Source organism: Oculina patagonica, chromosome 6 (assembly GCF_052425735.1).
Source record: "Oculina patagonica isolate OP01 chromosome 6, crgOcupat, whole genome shotgun sequence".
NCBI lineage: Eukaryota > Metazoa > Cnidaria > Anthozoa > Scleractinia > Oculinidae > Oculina > Oculina patagonica.
Window position 1 is genome coordinate 34031600 of NC_135763.1, and position 10259 is coordinate 34041858.

General features: G+C 40.6%; 1 pseudogene across 1 annotated transcript; it reads right to left on the bottom strand.

Annotated features, from left to right (window-relative positions):
* Positions 1-1591: 1591 nt before the first annotated feature.
* On the bottom strand, positions 1592-9680 carry LOC144656885 (2-phosphoxylose phosphatase 1-like; annotated as a pseudogene). The gene is made up of 4 exons (XR_013571408.1): positions 9554-9680; positions 4876-5457; positions 4050-4257; positions 1592-2396 (listed from the first exon to the last, which is right to left on the bottom strand). The product of XR_013571408.1 is annotated as a 2-phosphoxylose phosphatase 1-like (transcript).
* Between the last annotated feature and the right edge of the window lie 579 nt (positions 9681-10259).

Sequence of the window (10259 nt, forward strand, 5' to 3'; positions counted from 1 at the left end):
ATCCTGGGCTGGCTCGACGCTGGAAGTCATTTCGATTTGTTCAATCAGGCCGTCAGAAGCAGATCTAGACCTCATGGTATACTGTTTTATAATTCGAAGAACTGAGAAGAAAAAACAGAAACCTTTACCGCCGAAAAATTGTCCTTTTTTTCCCCTTGTTTCATTGGGCGAAGACATTTATCCTTAGTTGCCATCAACCTTGTTCCCAGGGTCTCCCTCCCCCCTTTCGGTTATACATTTTTTTTGATCCTTTCTAACTGCACTGGAGTATTTTGCTTTTGTTCATTCGCAGAAAGATCCTGGGAAGGAGGTTGAGCTGCCATGTCCTCAACAAAAACAAAAAAACTCTGGAAAAATCGAAGTAGTATAGTATGGACCGGTAACACCTCCTTTTGGGCAGGAATCTCATTAGCCAGAGCAAAAATACATTAAATGGGTGACGTCACAAGCTTTTTTTTTGCCCTCGGGAATACAAACATACATACATCACTTTTGTTTACCCTCGGATTTGTAGAGTAGTTTATACAGCTAATATCTCCGAGAATTCCACAGTACACAGCAAAATGGGCAAAGACCAGACCACAACACCGAGAATTCCATGCCCTTCTCTTTACGGTAAGTGTGGGTTCTTTTACGTCCCTTGCTGACCGTGACACTGAAGATGGAGGAGACGGGGCCAACGGTTTATCGTCCTTATCCGAGAAGACTAGAATATAAAACCATTTGCAGATGTCATTGCAAAGGCAGCATATTCTCCTCAGCTATTTTAAGACCTTGAGTGTTGGTCCGATCTGGGACTCGAACCCGAGACATCCCGCACGATAGTCCGGCGCTCTACCAACTGAGCTAACCGGTTGGCGGTTAAAATGCGGTGGAATCTCATTATCGTATAACTAGTTTGTCATGTTCTATTTATCTTGGCTGGGATAACCAGTTTGTCAGGCTTCGTTATTGTTGGATCACAGTAGCAGTTTGAAGTATTGGTCAATCTTTTTCATTTTATTCGAATTTACTGAAACATTCAGTCATGTAAACTTCTTATCGCTTAAATTATCTACTGCAGACATCATTGTTTTCGAACAGTGGTTTAATACGCGATGCGCTTGATGAAATACTTTATCCTCTCTTGGCTCCTCTCAACAACATTTCCATGGCCACAACAAAGGAGAGTTGGGATAAAGTACAACCCATGGATATGCCAGTTTCCAAGGTCTGCCATCTTATACCACTTAAGAATGAAACCGGACACCCTCTCTGGAACATTGACGAACCCTAAGAGTTTCTTAATCAGCTTGTATGGTACTAAGCCATGAGCAATGGCTAAGCGCGATTTCAAGCAGGTCTTTATTCTCGTATCTGGCTTTCCAGATTGCATTTCAAATCACTACAGCATGCTCTAAACAGGCCGGTAAACCCTATCTTTAGCAATTTTCACATGTTCTTTCATATGTGTAGGTACAGTGTGTATCTCTTGTAGAGGTTGTATGGGAGCCTATTGATACGAGAAACACTGCTAGCCCTTGCCTTTCTCATGTACACCTTCTCTTCCGCCCCTCCCAAGACGGGGGGCCGCAGCGAACGACCCCCGTTTCTGGAATTTGCTTCTTTCTTTCAAAGCTGGAGTCGGTATTTCGGATACGTTCTTTCGATCCAGGACTGCTAGGCCACTTTCAAGGTACAACTTCTACCTGAATCAACCAGTCTATTACCAAAACTAATACGGTGGTTTTTTTTTTGGAAAGCAAACACGTTTGATCTTGTTTTCTTTTCTTTTTCGCCGAGCATTCTCTAATTAACCAAATTGTGTTAGTTACAAATCGAGTAAATTCACTTAAGATAGTCTTATGTGCAAAGTTTCTTGTAGCTCTCATCCATTCCTTCAATACTCGCACCATCAGAGAGCCAGGAAACCAATTCTTTAAGAGAACAAAGTTCACCTTTGACCAAAGCGTCTCCACAAAATTTCATTTTACCAGTGACGACTTTACCATTGACAAGAACACGAAAATAAAAGTTGTCCAAGAGAATCTTGCTGTTTTGAAGAGTCTACAAGAGTGTCCCTCCAGAGTTCAAAGGCGACACGAGTTGCATAAGGAGTGACTCCTTTCCGATCATGGACTCCAAGGTTTAATAACAGTGGTGTGATAGTACTGTCATGACCACTGTACAGTAAAAACTTAAGTGTGGATTTGCGGCGAGACTTGTTGATCATTCTCTTGGCTATTTGTATCAGCATCGGGTTAGTTGCAACATCAGCTATGCCTGTGTAGTTCTCAGCAATAGCCCAGTTTGCGAAATCCATTGCCTTGGCTGCTATTTCTTCTGACACGCAACCCCCAGGGCCACAGGGCAGGGGATGATTGTGGCAGGAACGAGAGTAAATTACATCAGTCAAGCTGAAATTAAAATATAGATTCAGTGTTACCATAAATGAACTTTAAAAAAGGTTTAGTTCATCCCAATGTCTTGGAGTACCGAGGAAGAGCCAGATGGCTAACCCCCATGGAGCAGGGTTGGCGCAGTGGTGAGAGCGCTCGCCTCCCACCAATGTGACCCTGGTTCGATTCCGACCGTGTACCATATGTGGGTCGAGTTTGTTATTGGTTCCCGCCTTGCTCCGAGGGTTTTTCTCCGGCATAGGCGTACGGGCAATTTTTTGCCAGAGGGGGCGGTGAGACATTTGCCCAAAAAATTCTCGCAAGTTGCCCAAATTTTTACGAAACAGTGGAGAAAAAACGAGGATCATACGATGCACTAACATAAGCTTACAAATGAAGTGAAAAATCTTACATAAGAATCTATCACATCAGCTCATAAATAATGAGAACATCGTTGGATTTTGTTCATTTTAACTTTTCCAAAAACAAATAATAAAAATGAAGCGGGCGGGGACGAGAAACATTTTTTAGTTTGTTTTACTTGGCCTTACTGACACGTTGTCGCCCCATCGGGTGCTGCGAAGGTAAGTTTCAATCTGCACAAAGCACTAAATGATCGTTCTGCAGAACACGATGTAGCAGGTTTCACTGCATGGATATGAATCACGTAAGGAAGCTCTGAAAACTTATCAAATAGATTATTCTCTTGCATTGTCTCCAGCATTTCTGAAACGGTCATTTAGCCTAATCCTACCGCGCACACGACGAAAACTCGCGCACATTTTCTGCTCGGCTTTCAGAAACTCACCGTCGATTTTGTAAAATTTAATTAGCAACGCGGAGAAGCTTTTTTATCAGGTGTTTAAATGTGACAGATATTTTCAGTACGGTGCCCAACAGTAAAAAAAAAATATAGAAATATGTACATCAACAAATGATCCCCTTCACTATTAACCAGAAACTCATCAGGTGCTAAGCAATCACTGTCTCATGTAAATTTAACTGGCTTTAACACGCCGTCTTCTGGTTAAAATAGAAAATATCTATCTCTTCGAAAAAAAACTTCTTTAAAAACTGGCTTTGCCCAAATTTCTCTTGCTGCCCAAAAAATCTGAGTTGCCCAAAATTTGGGGGGAGGGCTGCAGCCCCCCCTGCCCCCCCCCCGGCCCGTACGCCTATGGATGTTCTCCGGGTTCTCCGGTATTCCTCCCTGCTGAAAAACCAATCTCCAAATTTCAGTTTGACCTGGATGGAGGACCTGCATGTGTTCGGGTAGGTGGGGAGAAGCGCAAAGAACGGCGAGTCACAGAAAAGACGAGGGTTGTGCCCCAACTAACTGAAAGCCTGGAACAGGCTGAATGAGATGCCAGTCCATTGCTGGGTTAACCTACTACGTTTTGTCATGTTGCCTTATCAATTTTCCAATACCCAGTTATGATCCTGGGTGGGGTATACTGTAGAAATGGATACTGAGAGTTACTTGTGGTCACTTGTTTGCCCAAGAACACAAGACAATGATCCATGCTATGGCTTAAACTTGGGCCTCTCGACTTAGATTTGCATTGCAATATATAACCATTAGGCTGGACCATGCCTCCCAGTCCAGCCTAAAAGTGACCTCAGGCAAATTACTTGTTAAGAATGATACCAACGGCAGGGAATTTATCTTACTACACTATGTTTGGCAAGGATGTCCTTGGAGTCCTTAACAGACGTGAAAACTGCTTCATGATTGGTTCCATTGCCTCAGCTCCTGCAATGTATTCCCTTCTCTGTTTGTAGTCATCCCAACGTCTCCTCAATGAAGGGCACTCGTACGGCATGCCATCATCGTCTTCTCGAAACCACATATCTGAGGTGATGTTGATGGTTACACCCTCTGAATAATGAAGAGCACTTTTTAATGCTGAGTTCAATTTTTTCTTTTATAAGTTGTTTTCTTCTCTATGCCAGCTGGCAGTTCTTTTAAACAAACTACAGTCAAACCTACTGAACGGACATCACCTTCCGTGATTCGGTAAGACGACACTCCTGAAGGGGTGAATGGGTGGGAGATGTATCAGTGCCATTTCCCAGCCTATGTTTTGCCCAAATGCCAGTCCCAGTCTCATTTGTTGTGTTTATGTTTCCCAGTCCCAGTGACCAAAATCCCATTTTCCCACTGGAAGGAGAACAACATACAACAAACAAACAAACAGGCAAATCGCAGTTCCAATTTTGCCCCTTCAGAAGCCTCCACTCAAGGCTCATGCAACTACAGGCTACAAGTCGCTTTTGAAAAGACCTATTCGTTTTCGTCCTAAGGGTGTTCGCTTACGAGAGGTTTGACTCTTATGGTAACTTAACCCTTAGTTCCTGTCGAGGGCGAGCGTTCACTATCTGAGGCTAAAATTTCCATCTAATATTAAAATGGATTAATTTTGAAGCAGAGCTCAAAGACAAAGACTTAAGAGTCTGTTAATATAATACTCAGACCTTGTAACTAATGTTGCATTACCTCTCATGATAGCATCCTTTGTTAACAAGCCGTACAGAAACGCAGCAGCACTTTGCACACATCTTGATCTCGAAGTTGATCGCACATGAACATCGCTAGACTTGATACCTGTGTTTATCAAACTACTGTAAGCTGTTCGCAAATGTTTTCCAAGAGCAAAATGCTGTAGAAAACCTTTCTGTGTTAGTTGGCTCAACCGACATCTTTTCCTTGATGGAAAAAGATAGTAAGCTGTCCTCACACCTCTCACAAACTCGCGTGGAGTTATGTATCTAGATGCTTGTGTATACTCTTTAAACATTTGTTTGTGGTCAGAATCTGCAGTTTTGAAAGTACAATCGTAATGAAAGCTTCCTTTATCCATGTTTGGGATAAAAACAGCAGGAGTTCTGTCTCCGTGTCGAATCAATACCTGTGACATTTCTAAATGAAAGCGTTGTTGATTACGTGGTTTTTCAAAGCTTAAAGATCCCTCTGCACCAGTAGTACGGACTGGAAAGTTACAGTAGTGTGTCACATGTTGCTGGACTCTTTTATGGATTTCAGGAGGTGTGACGTCATCATAACTGGAAGAATTCCACGCTGTGAATCAAAAGGTGAATAAATATCTGTATGTTCTTTTTGGAACGGGGTGGAGAATTAACAAAAAATCCTACACAGAAAAAAACGGCTGAAAAAAACGTGCAAGGGGAGCCACGAGGAAAAGAGGAAAAGAAAAAATCTTGCGAAAAAAATGTTTCACAAACTGAAGGTGAAAAAGATATTTTTCCTACCTCCCCCCTCCCTCAAAATAATAATGGTCCGTCCCTGATACCTTTGTGATGAAGTCTTATGGGTAGAGCTATTGCTTCGCTCTGCCAATCACTGAAGCAGCTGAACAGGTATTAGACTGCAAAACAGTCGTATCTTTTGCGAACGCGCTTGGTCTTTGAACGAGAGCGAGAGGTCTGGAGCCAATGTCAAAACTGTGAGTGAGACTGGGAAGAGACGCTAAAAATTCGCGCCTCATTCTCGTCTCCATAGCCCTTTCGTTTCTCTTAGCCGGCTGAGCCTTGGCACGAGGAAACAAAGGGCTCTGGGGACACAGGATTTCCAGTCCTATATTGTAGGACTTCCGGTCTTCATGTATGCAGTCACGACGTTTCAAAAGAATGTATGAGAGAGCCGTTACGATTTCGACTTCCGTTTAGGAATTCTTTGTTCCAAACAGCCAATCAAAAAAATTCGAATTAATTCAAAAATCATGTGTCCCCAGAGCCCTCCGTTTTCTCGTGCCAAGTCGGCTAAGAGAAACAAAAGGGCTATGGGGACGGGAATGTTCGCGCCTTAAGGTGGCTCGACCCAGTTTTTTTCTAGCGATACCTATCAACTTTGAAACCCTCATACTTAAAGGGATTGATGTCAATGACAAAACTACTATATCACATGCATTACACATAGACTGAACTTCAATATGATATAAATTTTTTGGCGATCAGAATGAATATCACGTGGCAATGACGTCACACAGGGTTTTGCTCTGAATCGAATTTTAGGCGGTAACCGCATTTTCTCTCGAGATCCTCCACGCTACGTATACCTTGGGTGTTTGCCTTCATCTCAGTGGAGTTTCATCGAAATCTACAAGAGGAATTTTGAAATATCTTGGAATTTCTTTTTAGATAGTATAATTTATGCGTAAAATAAAGTCAAGACTTCATATAAAGAAATTTGCTTCTTTTTTTATGTTTAATGAGAGGATTTAGCCCCCATTCGTTTTAGAAATGTCCCATATACTACATCCAAACCTTTAGAAGAAAGTAGACTTGCGCGATTTCGGAATATATGAAATATATGAATCATAGTGAAGCTCAATGTTTACCTCTATTTACAAATTTTCCGCCTACTTTTGCAAAAAAGCGATTATTTCAAAAACCCGTCGATGAATTTTTTCCAAAATTTTTCAGGATGTAAAATAATCAGTACACCACACAATCCCTAAATTTCATGCTCATTGAAAATTTCTAAGGTTGTCTAAACTAAACGCAAAATTGAGTAAACATTGAAGCGATGTCGAAGTTTGAGATAATTTTGTACTCTGGGATTTTCTTTTGTTTCGAGTTAAGCACAACATCGAATTCCTGTGCACCACGCGTGAAATGACTACGCTTGGCTACCTTCCGAAAGCTTTCCGAAATCTTTCCGAAATATGGAACAATGGAAAAGAAATTGTCACGCATTAGCTTTTCTTGTTGGGTCGAAGTCTTGGCTGAGATAAAAGTTAACCGGCTTTGAGTTTGGTGTTGTGCGACTGCTTTCTTCAGTTGGAGATGTATTCATTCATCCATTATTGTTTACTTGAACTCGATGAGAATATTACCATATTCCGAACTATTTCGGAAAGCTTTCGGAGGGTAGCAAAGCGTGGTCATTACATGCGTGGTGCATGGAATTCGATGTTGTGTTTAAATCAAAACAATAGGAAATCCCAGAGCACAAAATTATTCAAAACTTCGACATCGCTTCAATGTTTACTCAATTTTGCGTTTAGTTTAGACAACCTTATAAATTTTCAATGAGCATGAAATTTAGGAATTGTGTGGTGTACTTATTATTTTTCATCCTGAAAAATTTTGGAAAAAATTCATCGACGGGTTTTTGAAATAATCGCTTTTTTGCAAAAGTAGGCGGAAAATTTGTAAATAGAGGTAAACATTGAGCTTCACTATGATTCATATATTTCATATATTTCGAAATCGCGCAAGTCTACTTTCTTCTAAAGGTTTGGATGTAGTATATGGGACATTTCTAAAACGAATGGGGGCTAAATCCTCTCATTAAACATAAAAAAAGAAGCAAATTTCTTTATATGAAGTCTTGACTTTATTTTACGCATAAATTATACCATCTAAAAAGAAATTCCAAGATATTTCAAAATTCCTCTTGTAGATTTCGATGAAACTCCACTGAGATGAAGGCAAACACCCAAGGTATACGTAGCGTGGAGGATCTCGAGAGAAAATGCGGTTACCGCCTAAAATTCGATTCAGAGCAAAACCCTGTGTGACGTCATTGCCACGTGATATTCATTCTGATCGCCAAAAAATTTATATTATATTGAAGTTCAGTCTATGTGTAATGCATGTGATATAGTAGTTTTGTCGTTGACATCAATCCCTTTAAGTATGAGGGTTTCAAAGTTGATAGGTATCGCTAGAAAAAAACTGGGTTGAGCCACCTTAAATAAGCATTTTTTCCAATGACTTTAGAGAAAAATCGACTGTTTTGCAGTCTAAACAAGTATGTCCTTCTTTCACAGGTACCAACTTAAGCAACTTATTAAAAATGCCATCATTGCATTACTGAAAGTTTTAATGGCAACCCATGCCAGCAAATCCAAATTCAACTCACTGTTCAAACCGGGATAGCGGCAACCTGTGAGCCAGCGAGGCGTGTGAGCCAACGACTGCGGTAAAACTGCGAGACAGTGAGCCAGTCAAGCGAGGTAAGCGAAAACTTGGGAGCCACAGATAAATGTCCTGAAACTGTCTTTTTTTGCGTTATTTTCGCTCGACGTAAGAATGCTTCCAGCATTTTCATCAGAAGAAAAATACATAAGGTTACAAAGCCTTTTACAGTCGTGCCAAGTAAAGCGTTAAACGACGACAAAAGCATTGATACACTTTTCGCCTTGGAGCTTTATTATTTTAATGGCTGCGGTCACATCTAGACTACTAACTATAGTAAATAAATTAGACGGCATTAACTATAGTTAGTTATTTCGGTAATGTCACCGCTTCTTTGTTCACCCTAACTAAAAAAACGACATGCCAAGAAATTACATATCACCAATGTTAGCAAAAATTCTTCGGCGTCTAGCATCCTTACTTCATTTTATTTTCTTCAACGCCGAGATGCCGTGCAAAAATAGAAAAACATATAGGAACAACTAGACACAGATCAACAACAAGGGCTGTCATGGTCTAATTTAAATTCGAAATTATTCAAAAGCTAATAAGAGCTAACTCAAGTTAACTGCATTGGTGTGACCGCAAAGACGACCGAAAGCACTAACTATATAGTTAGGTATGACGTCACGTAACTTGCGACCAACTATAGTTAAACTTGAGTTACGTCGTAGATGTGACCGCAGCCAACATGTCTACATGCAGCAACAACATGCAGCTAATGTCTAAGGAATTGGCATAAACAGTTCCTCTACTACCACACAAAAACTATCGAAACGTCACTAATCTGTTTTGCTCCGTGCCTCGCATGACTGGTTAGCTCGCACCGGCTTCATTCGTCAATAATATAAGAAGTATAAGCAAAACGTAGACATTCTTATTCTTAGGCCATTTTAACTTTAATAAAAATAAAAAACACACTGCGGTGACAAACATGACATACAAAACGTTAAGTTTTTAAAAATCAAAGCTTTTTCCGACATGCGTTGTCTTGTCATGTTTGTTACGAAAGTGTGTTTTTTATTTTTATTGAAGTATAAACAAATATATATTGTTTAGTCAGTGACTACCCTTTCTCTTTTCCTTATTGCTCAATTACAGCACTGTCGGCTCGCTAATTTACGAAATATTCAAGTCAACAAAGTCAATAAATTTCTAGATGGTACCATTACAGAAACATAAGACTATTAAACTAAGCACCAGAAGTTTCAAAGAAGTTAGAAGAAGCTTACCCCAAATCCACAGCAAAACTCCTAGTAATGCTGAGAGGATAAACCTCCAGAAGCGATTGTGTCTCTGAAATCTATACTTCATAAAGTAAAGCCTTCTTTTCAACGAAATTAAAGTGAGGGGAACCATTATTCTTACAGCGAACAAAGCAAAGCAAAGTACATAAGCAAAGTACTATTCACCTCCAAGCAGATAAAGAGAAACAAAAAGCCCTCGCGTGTCGCTTTGTTTACCGAACATGATGTTTTGGTCCGCTAGTTATTCAACTTGTGTGGTATTTACTGAAACAATTATCTACCTTGGTGTCGGTGAATGTGGTGGATATTTGCCTCCACTTCGTTGAATAATTGTTAATTAGCTTTAATTACTTCCTGTCCATCAAACAGTGAAAATCGTTTTTTTGCAATGCTTAAACTTAATTAAGCTTTGTGAACATGTCTCGAAATTCCCGCAAGATCAGACAATTGGATATTGCACTCTTAGCCTGTGAAAAAATGGAAACGAGTTCAATTTCATTTTCTTGATACTGTTGCCTGTGGCGTCTCTCAACAAGGGGTTATTGGGCCTGGTGCCTGGACGGCCTGTTTTCCTGATATTGCACTCAGGAACACGGACCGCGTTCCGCCGCCGAACCATCAGGCCTTGCGCTCCCTGTTTCCCGCCCTAAGCGATCTTTTCAAAAAATCGAAGATGTAACTTACTTCAAGC